This window comes from Triticum dicoccoides, chromosome 4B, assembly GCF_002162155.2.
Source record: "Triticum dicoccoides isolate Atlit2015 ecotype Zavitan chromosome 4B, WEW_v2.0, whole genome shotgun sequence".
Lineage (NCBI taxonomy): Eukaryota > Viridiplantae > Streptophyta > Magnoliopsida > Poales > Poaceae > Triticum > Triticum dicoccoides.
Window position 1 is genome coordinate 658,234,982 of NC_041387.1, and position 12,304 is coordinate 658,247,285.

General features: G+C 50.2%; 1 pseudogene; it reads right to left on the reverse strand.

The window, feature by feature from the left end:
* Positions 1-4,347: 4,347 nt before the first annotated feature.
* The window catches only part of LOC119292116, a 20,711-nt pseudogene continuing 12,754 nt past the window's right edge, over positions 4,348-12,304 (reverse strand).

A 12,304-nucleotide genomic window follows, 5' to 3' on the forward strand; every position in this document is an offset into this window, starting at 1 on the left:
GTGCGCCAAAAGCAAAACAACACTCACTCGCTCGCTCACTTCGTCGGCGGCTTTTCGTGGTGCGGGAACCGTGGAAAGACGATCGCACGAGCGCGCGTGATGAGCGGCGCCTTTCCATGTTGCCGGCTGACTGGCTGGCTGGTGAGCGAAGGCTGACGTACGCCGGACCGGCCGGCCGGCCGGGTGGCCAGTGCATGCAGTGTGTGGTGGACAGTGCGTACCATGTAGGCGTCCAACACAACAATTCGTCGTGGAAAACTGTCCGTCTGCGTATGAGCATGATCCCACCATCAGACTGTTCTGTTCAACCGGGACCGGCCGGCCGCCACCACCGATTGATAGTGAGCAGCCGGAGGCAGGACCACGCCTCACGTTATCCACGTGTAGGGTCCGGCGCGCCACCTGCATTATTGGGCGCCAAAGCTGCCGGATGTTATATCCTCCTCCCTGCTCTCTCTCGTCTCATCTCCACACACACACACACACACACACACACACACACACACACACACACACACGGGTTCAAGCCTGTTGTGACGTGGAATTAATTCCACCTTGAATTTACTTGGTGCCTGGCTATTCTTCTTGCAACAATGCACCGGGTGGTAGAGCTTGGTTGCTTGGTTGAGAGTTTGAGGAAGTAGGAGTCGACCAGTTGGTTAGGGCATTTCTAGCCGAACCCCTATAACCGGTTATGGAGGAGTAAAAATTCGATTTTACTCCTCTAACTGGAACCTAGCCGATCCCCAATCCGCCGTAAGGAAGAATCTCCCTATATTTACTCCGCCGCTCGGCGCCCGAGTAAAAGCCGCGCCTCTCCTTCACTACCTCCCTCTCCACTCCTGTGCCGTCCCTCCCACCCCCCGCCGGCACCCGCGCGCCGCCACGGACGTTGCGTAGGCTCCGCTGTTGTCCCCGACCACTTGGATTTATGCCTCCTCGTCCCGTCGTCGGCACAGAACTGGTGGATCTGTGGTTGCAGCCGCCGCAACTGGATTTGGCGTTTCTGATTGCCGGCCGCTGCGCCTTGCCATGGATTGGCCGGCAACCAGACCGCACAGCCCCAGCAACACCTCCGTGCCGCATGCAGGTATCGGCTCGGCCTCTAGCCACTCGAATCGGCCCCGTCAGCGGTTTGCCGGAGAAGACACGCCCGACCGTCACCCGGGCTCGGCGCTAGCTCGGCAGCTCATCGGCTCGCCGTTACCGGTCATATAGTGCGATGACTACCCGCGTCGGGTGGTGCACCAAGTTTCTACCATGCCACAACATCCCAGATAGGTGTTCTTCAAATGCAAAAGTAATGGGGTATGTGCTTCTTTTGATTCGGTTGTTCACCGAATTCGGTTAGAAATGTGCTTCAAACGAAAAAACAATTTCGGCAGATCATTGTTTCCTCCAAAGCAAACCATAGGCATAGACGGACCGAAAGAGTGGACATAAACTCCCGCGTAAAATCAGATGGTTAGACAAAGTCCAAGACGCCGGCCGACCGATGATTGGTGCCATCTTAAACATGCACCCTAGAATCAAGGAGCTGTTGCTGCTGGCCTTCCGTGGACAGGGCAACGGTCAAGAATGTCACGCCCTTCTGTGCCTGCCTCGCAAGCTGCTCTGTTGACGTGACAGAGATACTCACAAACGGTGTGGAAACGTATTTGGTCAATCCTCTGAGAATAGACCACTTCTTCAGTGAAAGAAAGAAGAAAACAAAAATATTTGTTAGCAAAGAGGATACCACTTTGTTGCTTCCTGACTACCGTGGAAAACCGAATGTTTAATCAATGATACTCTTTCATCATCTTATAACGGCAAATAAAAAAAACTCGACTTGAATGATGTGTGTGTGTGTGTGTGTGGGCAACTCAGGAATGTAGGAGGAGGAAGACTTCGACATCCTAAAAGCTTGGGTGTGTGTTTTTCGATATCAGCGAAGGTGTTTCTGTACGGGCCTATGCTACTTAATACTGCTCCGGCCAGAATTACTTGTCGCAGAAATTGATGTATCTAAACATGTTTTTAGTTCTAGATACATCCATCTATATCCATTTCTTCGACACGTAATTCGGGGTGGAGGGAGCATATATGATCCTTTGGCTTTTTAAAATAAATAAATAAATAACTTGGATAAACTTGTTGCTTTGAGTTGCATTTTTGGCTCATTGCACTTCGCCAAAGGGTGGTGGCCAACCGAACGACTCGTCGGAACACATCTTTATTTTTTTGGAGAGACTTTGTATCACATCCCCGGTAGGTGAATGTCATATTCATGTGCCCTGTGATGGCTCATGAGAGGGGGATAATGACCAAAGGAAAAAAGAAAGAAGCGCTGCGCAGCCATGGACAAACACACAAGGTCGCATCAGCAAAAATAGTACTCCCTCCGTCCGGGTGTATAAGTCATTCGCGTAGTTCTAGGTCATCGATTTGAGGAATTAAATATGTGTTATATGTCATGAAAAGTATACCACTAGATTTCCACGCGGATGTAGTTTCTAAATATATATTTTTTGTCACATATAATACATATTTAGATAGTTAAATTATCGACCTAGAACTACGCGAATGACTTATACACCGGGACGGAGGTAGTAGTAGTACCAGTGTATACGAGTTAGCTCTAATCATCTTGTCAGGGTGGGGTGGGAGCCATTAATTTCCATCACATCTTGAGTAGGTGAATGATGGCATGAAAAATGAACCGATGATATATGAATAGGGTCGCATCAGCTAGCTGCCCCACGATGCAATTCAGTTTCTGTCATCGTCGTCGTGTACAATGACACTAACCTATTGTGAGCTTGCTAGACAGATCATCTCCGGGAAACTTAGATACTACCTCCGCCCTCGTCTATTGGTCCCTATTGTATTCTGTGTCAAATTTTCACTATAAATTTAAAAAATCAATAGCCTGATCATCAAAGCAACATCTTTTCACCTAAAGCCAGGGCTCCACCTCCTCCTCCTCCTCCAAGAAAGAAAGTTAGGGTTCGTGCCTCTCGCCGGCGCCGGCGCAGGTCCTAAGGCCATGGAGGCGCTGTGGATCCTGGCAAGGGCCGGCGGGAGGGCTCCGTTTTTAGTCGTTTTTTCAATCTTGTTAGGGTTTGTGTCCTACTAAGGAAGGCGAGACGGCGGCGGCTCCCTAAAGATGGAATAAAGGTCTCCCCGCCTAGCCCCCGTTCCGGTGGTGCGTCTAGCATCGTTGGTGGGCGTGTGGAGGTGTGTCTCCGGCAGATCTATCTTTGGTGGATTTGCTCGGATCTCGTTGCTGTTCGTCTATGTTCGTGTGTCTTCGGTTTGGATCCTTCCGATCTACGTTATTTTTCATCGGCGGCGGTTGCTGTTCTGTGGTGCTGGTCCTATGGGGCCTTAGCACGATGACTTCTCGACTGTCTACTACAACAAGTTGTGCCCGGCTCCGGTGATGGATGGGCGATGACGGCGGCGCGCCTTCAGCTCGCTTCGGTGCTTGTAGTCGTCGCTAGGTGGTCTACGGATCTGGATGTAATTTTTATTTCTGGTGTTCGTTGTACTGTCATGATTGAAGATGAATAGATTGAAAGTTTTTCCGAAAAAAAAAATTCACTATAAATTTAACTAAGAAAATGTTCATACACGTCACAAAAAATTATATCATCGAAATCTATGTTTAAATACGAATCCAACAATACAATTTTTGTTGACATGCACTAACATTTTGTCAGTTAAAACCTTGGTCAAAATGTAGCACAAATTACAAAGGGGGCCAATAAACCAGGACGGGGTAGTAAAACAAATGTCCAAAAAATGAGTGAAACAACGTGTCATAGTAGCAGAGTTAAATTTGGAACCGACTGAGAGTGTCACAACAACACAGCATCATACTTGTCTTTTGTCGAGTTTTATTGCTATGAATCGAGAGACAGGGAACATCTTATGCAGTTCAATAACAGAGCAGTAGGCACCGACCAATTCAGAGACAACATCGATCAGTACAATCTCCTCTCGATCACCAAACTCGGCCTTGTAACAAGCATCTCAACGAAACAATCGTTCACAACTTCAGACTGAAAAGGGAGAAGAAACAGCTCAACCAAATGAGATACTCCCTCCGTCCGGGTTTATTAGGCCTAAAGACAACTTCTCTTAGATCAAGACAAATAGTAATTTGCGCATATTAATTTTTCATTTCACTCCTAATACACTCTCTCACATGCATGCAGTCAATGAAAAAACACGCATGAAGTGTATTAACTTCCCAGCCATGGCACCAACAACAATGACTTTCAATGCAACCAATGAAATCGTTGCATGCATGCACCTTTTCAAAATGAGGCCTTATAAAAAGAGACATGCTTGTGATGCTGGAAGGCCTAATAAACCCGGACGAAGGAAGTACTAGCAAAGAAGCAAACCGGTAGCTCGATTTTACAGCCAGGAAAAACGACAGCATTCCGTCTCAATCTGCCGCCACATATATGTGAGAGATCCATATGCCTGCCTGCAGTGATCCGTCCGTCTTTTTCCAAACGTCAGGAATTGTTGTCCACCGCATCTCCTGAAAAATAAACTGAAAATATTTTTTTCCCAACCTATGTCCCATTGAGAGAATGGTGTAAATTCTCCAACTTATGCAGGCTATGGAGTTCAGCAGTCAGCGCATCCATTTTCGCCTCAGCATTCATGTAACAACAGTGGCACAAATATCAGCATGCAATGCAGGGTCCACATATTACATTAGCGAAAGCACAACCAAATTGAGAATGCGTTCAAATGCGGAACGGGAAATTCAGTAAGTATCCCTTATGATCATGGAAACAACGACCTTTCTAAAATTGTTATTATTGCCACATGAGAGTAGTCCTCACAAATGTCCATGTAAAATGTAAATGTTTGTACAGGTGTAGGTTTTGCTAAGAAAAATACTGCAAAAGATTTAGGTGCTTCTACTGAAATAATGTACACAAACAGAAAATTAAATATCTGCTGGCTGATAAAATTTCGTTCTAAGTAAGGAACGCAAATGCAAAACAAACTTTAAATCCCGTCAGAAACTGGAAGCGTAAATTTGCACATACATACCAGCTTGCTTGCCGCCGAGTCGTAGCCACCATACTAGTCATCAGAAAAACCAAAATTCCAAACCTCTTCATAGCTGACTTTGACTAGAAGATGGCTTGGAAACATGTCGATGGCACTCCTCAAGTCAGACTCCGCACTTGTCTTGTCGGACTCTGAAGCACGGTGGCAGCAGATTTTTGCAGTCAGCTCTTCAAGTGCTAACAATTGCTCGAGGCCGGCAGGTGCAGCCCCAATCTGCTCCGACCCATGCACATTGAATTTTAGCTTCAGCCTTTGGAGCCTGGGCATTGCTCTGGCCTGGAAGGTCAAGTACAAAGCGCTACTTAATATTCCCTCCGTTTCTAAATATAAGTCTTTGCAGAGATTTCACTATGAACCACATACAGATGTATGTAGATGTATTTTAGAGTATAGATTCACATATTTTGCTCCGTATGTGGACCATAGTGGAATCTCTCCAAAAACTTATATTTAGGAACGGAGGGAGTAGAAGCTTAAAACTCTTTAGAGCAGGGAATGCTCCTCTCTCGATGGAAATCACTTTGTTTGTGGCTTTTCCGGTCTCTACATCAAGGTGAGTGAGGGCAGGCAGCTCAGCAAGGATTCCAACACCATCAGTTAGCAGCTCAGCAACTTTGAACTTCAACTGGCAGAGGTTATGGAGCTCCCGCATCCAGCTAGGGACCCTGGAAAACCAGCACCTCCATTGCATGATAATCAATGAAAAAAATAGCGCGCTACAAAATATAGCGAGGCCCTTCTTCAGATGCCACACAAGTTATAGCACGCTAATAGCGTGCTATATTTCAAAATAGCGTTTGCAAAAAATGCAAAATATATCCAGAAATAAAGTATTTCAGCAACTAAATTTTGACGAGCAACACATGCAAAGGGCCAAATCCAAGGCATAAAAAAGGAATGCCTGTTATCCTATCGTGGCACAATAGATAACACAGGCTTCAGTTTAGTACACAGTATAATTACAGAGAGTACAGAGTATAAACAAAGCTTCAGTTCAATAAAGAGTATAACACAAGCTAAACTTTACAAAGAGAAGAAAGAATCAAAATATATACTATACTCCCTACATGTTTTCCGCTGTGTACAATTACAAATTCAGAACAAATTTGTAGCTTGACAACTCAGCTACACACAAATACACAGTTACTTAGTCAAAACCATAAACTAGGGATGAGAACTAGCGTTGGGTCCTTGTCATGTGAGAGTATGAGAAAGAGAGGGAGAAGGGTGTTGTCGAGGGGTGGTTTTGGCCTTTCAGGCCTGCTGAGCTGTGGTTATCTTATTTTTGCATCATGTGCATGCTACAACGTTACAAGTTACAACGTTATAGCGAGGCGTAGCGTGGTAATCACGTAAATAGCGCTGTAGCGGCCGAATTTGCCTAAACGTAGCGTCGCCTTCCCTAATACGCTATAACCGTGCTATAACGGCGAAATAGCGTGCTATTTTTTTCGTTGATGATAATTCTCTCAAGGCGGTAGCGAGTTGGGGGAGGAGACAATGGCATGAAGCCATCTATGCAGCCGATGAGATCGACAAACAGATTCTCTAGGTGACACAGGTTTCCCAGAGAAGAGCATAGAGCATCCATGCGTCTCTCCCAGTCATCCTTACGAAAGCTGCACGTGAGAAATAGAAATTTCAGATTGGTAAGCTCTCCAAGGCCCCTGATATTATCTAGCTTGTACAACGCAAAATCAAATCCAAATAGATGCCGTAGGGATTTCATATTGCCAATCCCATCAGGTAGTCTCGTCCAAGCTTTCAGAAACATCAAACGGGGAGATGAATTATATCTGACGGAACCCTGTCACAACTAAACAGCTCAAGTGTCTCCAAGTGTTGAAGCACTCCAATCTTTGTTGGTAGCTGGTATGAACAGCCATCACTAATGCATAAATATCTCAGCTGATAAAGGTTACACAGTCCAGTGAGGTCGACTTTAGCATCATCGAGGTCAATATGAACAACTCGGAGGAACTTGAACTCTGACAAAGGAGGTGTAATCTGAGAGCTCCCAAAGAACATAACCGACCGAACCTGTGACATACTAGTATTTGTCGATACTATTTCTCGGCCATTACTTGCACCATCCAAGCGGATAGACAGCCGACGGACCTTGCATTGCAGTCTTGTAAAGGCATGTGGGTCATCCACTATAGTGAGAAAATTCTCCTGTGCTGACTTAATCAAGATAAGATCAAGCAACATATCATGAACCTTGCATTTTGTCACCGACCCTCTCTTATCGAATTCTATAGGTTGAATAAGGCTTCTATTCACAAGCTCATTGAAATAATTTCTTGCAACCTTCTCCACATCTTGTCCATTTTCTATACTGATGAAACCTTCAGCCATCCACTGGCGTTCCAGATTAGACCTCTCTATTTGGTAGTCCTCCGGATACATACCAATATACAACAAGCATGTCTTCAGATAAGGAGGAAGATCTTTGTAGCTGAGGTTTAAGATTTGCCTCATCCCGTCAAGCATGTGATTGCTTTCCGAGCCCATAGAATCTTGTACATATTCCCACCTTTCCTTTTGGTTGCAATCTTTATTTGCTAGCATACCAGATATACTAATAACTGCAAGAGGTAAACCACCACATTTTTTGAGAATTTCAACCGAAATATCTCTAAGCTGGGGAGGGCAAGCTTCTTTCGAGCCAAATACCCTACTGAAAAACAGCCTTGTTGAGTCTTCGTTGGTGAGGGGCTTCATTTGTAAAATGCAATCACGGGAGCAACATGTCATAGCCACGTCTTGCTTTCTACTACTCTGCTAGCAAGATCATTTTTACTAAAAACACATTTAATAATATTCCATGCTGATATATCCCATATATCATCAATTACCGAAAAAGGCTTTCGCCCCGCTTTATAAATAAAGCAAACTGCCACAAGACATACAACCATAACAGGTCCACACACACACACCACCCAAGTACCACAACAAAGTATTAAGGTTCTGCTGAGGGCACAGCTCAACAAGCCCAGAAGAAAGAGAAAAAACAAAGCCTGCCAGTGCAGGCGATCTAGTCAGGCTCCGGCGGAGGCGGCGGCGGCGGGGGCGACAGGCGGACGGCCATCGAGCGGAGATCGGCGATGAAGGCAGAGATGGCGTCCCGATCCAGGGGGCGGCTAAGCGGCCGCCAAAGCTGCAAGAAACCCGAGAATTTGTAGAGAGCATCAGTAGCACGACGAAGAGGAGTACGCTGGATCACTAGCTTATTGCGAACGGTCCAAAGCGTCCAGGAAAGGACCCCAACCTCGAGCCACCTAATGTGGCGAGAGGACGAAGGGGACAATTGGAGTTCAGCAAATAAGTCCGGGAAATTGGTGTGGCACTACCTCCCACCGACAATCTCGCGAAAGCAGCTCCAGAGGAACCGGGCGGAGACGCAGGCGAAGAAGATGTGGTTGGAGTCCTCGGGAACAACACAGAGGGGGCAGATACCAGTGCCCGGGCCATTACGTTTGCGGACCTCCACACCGGACGGGATCCGTCCACGGATCCACTGCCACATGAAGATGCGAATCTTCAGGGGGACGCGGACGGACCACACCATCGATAGGGGAAGGGGAGCGGAGGAGGGGGCAATGGCCAAGTATAGCGATTTGGTAGAGAACTGGCCCGACGGCTCCAGGTGCCAGCGCACAAGATCCTGATCCCCATCCACCACCGGCTCATGCAGAGCAACGCAGTCAAGCAACTCACGCCAGGCGGCGGATTCCGCCGGCCCAAATGGCCGACGAAAAGCGAGGCGCCCTAAGTCAAGAAGGGCCCTATCAACAGAGATCATGGGGTCGACAACGATAGAGAAGAGGGTGGGGAAGCGGGCCGCGAAGGGAGAGTCGCCGGCCCAGCGATCAAACCAGAAGAGCGTCGAGAGGCCGGACCCCACCGAGATAGAGGTACCAATGCGGAGCACCGGAAGAAGCTGGACGAGGGACTGCCAGAATTGAGAACCTCCCGATTTCTGGCAGAAGGCAAGGGGTTGACCACGCAGGTACTTATTCCGGATAATGTCCAGCCAGAGGCCACCATGACCCTGCGTGATACGCCACAGCCACCGGGATAGAAGGGCAATATTCATCCATTTAGAGCACATGATGCCCAATCCACCCTGCTCCCTGGGCTTGCAGATGTCAGGCCAGCTGATCATGTGATACTTCTGCTTGCCATGCTCGCCAGCCCAGTAGAATCGGGACTGGATTTTGGCGATCTCCTTATGGAGAGATTCATGGAGGCTGTAGAAACTCATAAGAAACAAGAGGAGGCTGGAGAGGGAGGAGTTGATAAGGATAGTCCGGGCTGCCTTGGAAAGCCACCTCCCCTGCCAGGGCTCGCATCTGGTCTGGAGCTTGGTCACGGAGGGGCGTAGGTCTGCGACAGAGAGGCGCGAGTCACTAATGGGCGTCCCAAGGTAGGTAGTGGGGAAAGAGCCCAGGCGGCAATTAAGTCTGTTGGCAATGGCCACAGACTCAGCGGGGGAATATCCCATCACCATAACATCGCTCTTATCGAAGTTGATCTTGAGGCCCGACATCTGTTGGAAGCAAAGAAGGAGGAACTTGAGGTTGGTGATGTCCATCTCCGAGCCTTCGACCATGATGATTGTGTCGTCAGCATACTGGAGGATGGAGATTCCCGAGCCCCCAGAGAGGTGGGGGGTAATACCTCGGATGTGGCCCGCGGCTTTAGCCTTATCGAGAATGGAGGCCAAAGCGTCCACGACCAGATTGAAGAGGAACGGGGAGAAGGGGTCGCCTTGGCGCACCCCACATAGGGTAGGGAAGAAGGGACCGATCTCGCCGTTGATGTTGACCGCCGTGCGACCGCAAGAGACCATTTGCATGACTCTCGTGATCCACCGGTCGTCAAAGCCCTTCCGAAGAAGGACTTCCCTAAGGAAGGACCAGCTAACCGTATCATAGGCTTTGTGAAAATCGATCTTCAGAAAGACCGCCTTCAGGCGCTTGACCCGGACCTCATGAAGAACCTCATGAAGCACCAGGACACCATCCAGGATGTATCGACCCTTAATGAAGGCTGATTGGTTAGGGTGGGTAATCCAATCTGCAAGCAGGGTCACCCTATTGGCGTACCCCTTGGCCAGGATCCGGAAGATCACGTTAATGACCGTAATCGAGCGGAACTGGCGGATGTCAGTCGCCCCAGGGACCTTGGGGATGAGGGAGATGGTCCCGAAGTTGAGGCGGCCTAGGTCAATAGATCCCACGAAGAATTCATCAAAGATGGCCATGACCTCTGGTTTAATCACGTTCCAGAAGGTCTGGAAGAAAATGACCGGAAGACCGTCCGGGCCCGGAGCAGAGGAGGAGTTCATACCCTTGATGGCCTCCCAGACCTCCTGCTCAGAGAAGGGGGCCGTCAGGGACGCGTTCTCTGCGTCAGAGACAAGTTGGGCGCCGGCCCAACAATCAGGGGCGAGGGAGATGCCGCTCCGAGGAGCGGGAGAGAAGAGGGAACGATAGAAGCCGTCGACATGGGAGCGGATGTCCCGGGGGTCCTGGAGGAGGGTTACCCCATCCCAAAGGCAGGGAATGGTGTTGCGTCTACGTCGCCCATTAGAAATCGCCTGGAAGTAAGCCGTATTCGCGTCACCCTTCAGGACCCAACGCTGAGCGCCCCGAAGGCGCCAATAGGCTTCCTCATCGGTGTAAATCACGGAGAGCTGGTCTTCGAGGTCATAGCGGGAGAGCCACTCGTCTGGGAAGAGACCCACCGCGTCAGCCCGAAAGTCGAGGGCCTGGATCGCGGTGAGCAACGCCTTCTTACGCTCCCTGGCGTCACGGCCCAGGTTGGCCCCCCAGCCCTTCATAAATTGCCGGCCACGCTTCGCACAGAAGTGCCACGCGTCAATAGCAGAAGGGGGGCGAGGGTGGGGGTGGGCCCGAGCCTCAATCCACCAAGCACAGACGGCGTCGGTAAACTCGGCCTGGGAAAGCCAGAAGGTCTCAAACCGGAACCGAGGGGGGATCGGCGGACGCTCGTCCGCGGAGGAGAGGAGCAAGGGGACGTGGTCGGAACCAATCCGGGTGATGGCGCGAAGAGAGGCTAGGGGGCATCGGAGGTCCCATTCCGGGGAAACTAGGACCCTGTCCAAGACGGACAGGGTCGGGGAGGCTTGTCGGTTGGTCCAAGTAAAATGGGTCCCAACCCGATCAATCTCCCGAAGGGCGAGGTCGGCAATGAAGTCGTTAAACATGTCCATCCGGGCAAAGCAAACATTGCCATTGTTCTTGTCCTCCGCAACGCGCAGCAGGTTGAAGTCGCCCCCGACAACCACGGGGAGGGAGGCGGCCGAGATTTTTCGGTGGAGCTCCTCCAAGAAGGAGGCCGACCTACTATGATCGGCCGGTCCATAGACAATGATGATCTCCCACTTGAAGTTGAGCGACCTCTCGAAAAGCTCCATGCTGACGAAGAATTCGCCCCTATCCATGCTGCCCACCTCAAAGGTGGCATCCTTCACACCTAAAAGGATGCCACCCGAGTGGCCCGCGCTCCCACTAGAAGGGAGCCAGTGCCACGCAAAGAGGTGAGAGCTCAGTCGGTCAAGCTCAGGGAGCGCAAAATCGTGACGCATGGTCTCTTGCACAGCCACGATGTCGATGTGCTCATCTCGCATGTATTCCACTAACTGGCGGCGGCGGCCATCATGGCCGAAGCCGCGGATGTTCCAGAAGAGGGCCCGCATTAAGGAGCCATTGGGGTGCTGCTTGACCCCAGAACACAGGAAGCGCTAAGCGCACGAAGGGCCGCCGTGCGGGAGCGGGTGCGTCCCCGAATCTCCGGCACGGCCACCGAGGGAGGAGGGGCCGTCGGCTGCGGCCGAGGCGGAGAGGAAGATCCCCCAGACGTAGAGGCGGCTGGGGGAACGAGGAGGGCCGCTCGGGCCTCCGCAAGTTTCCCATCGAGAACCTCACGGGCTCTGATGGCCACGATCTGGGCGAGAGGGGGCCAACTTCCCCTCGAAAAATGATCGCGGAGTAGGAGGCCACTTTGGCGAGATGACCCGGCGGAACAGACTCAAGCGCAGAGAAAGAACAAGACGAAGCAAATGGGGGAATGGAGGGCGTACCTGGCTCCAGGTTACGGGCGGCAGCGCGGAGCTCCGCCCGCTCGGGGATGGGCAGCGCCGGGCTGCCCTCAGGGTGGGCAGCGTCCAGCCGAGCACTCCGGCGGGAGGCCA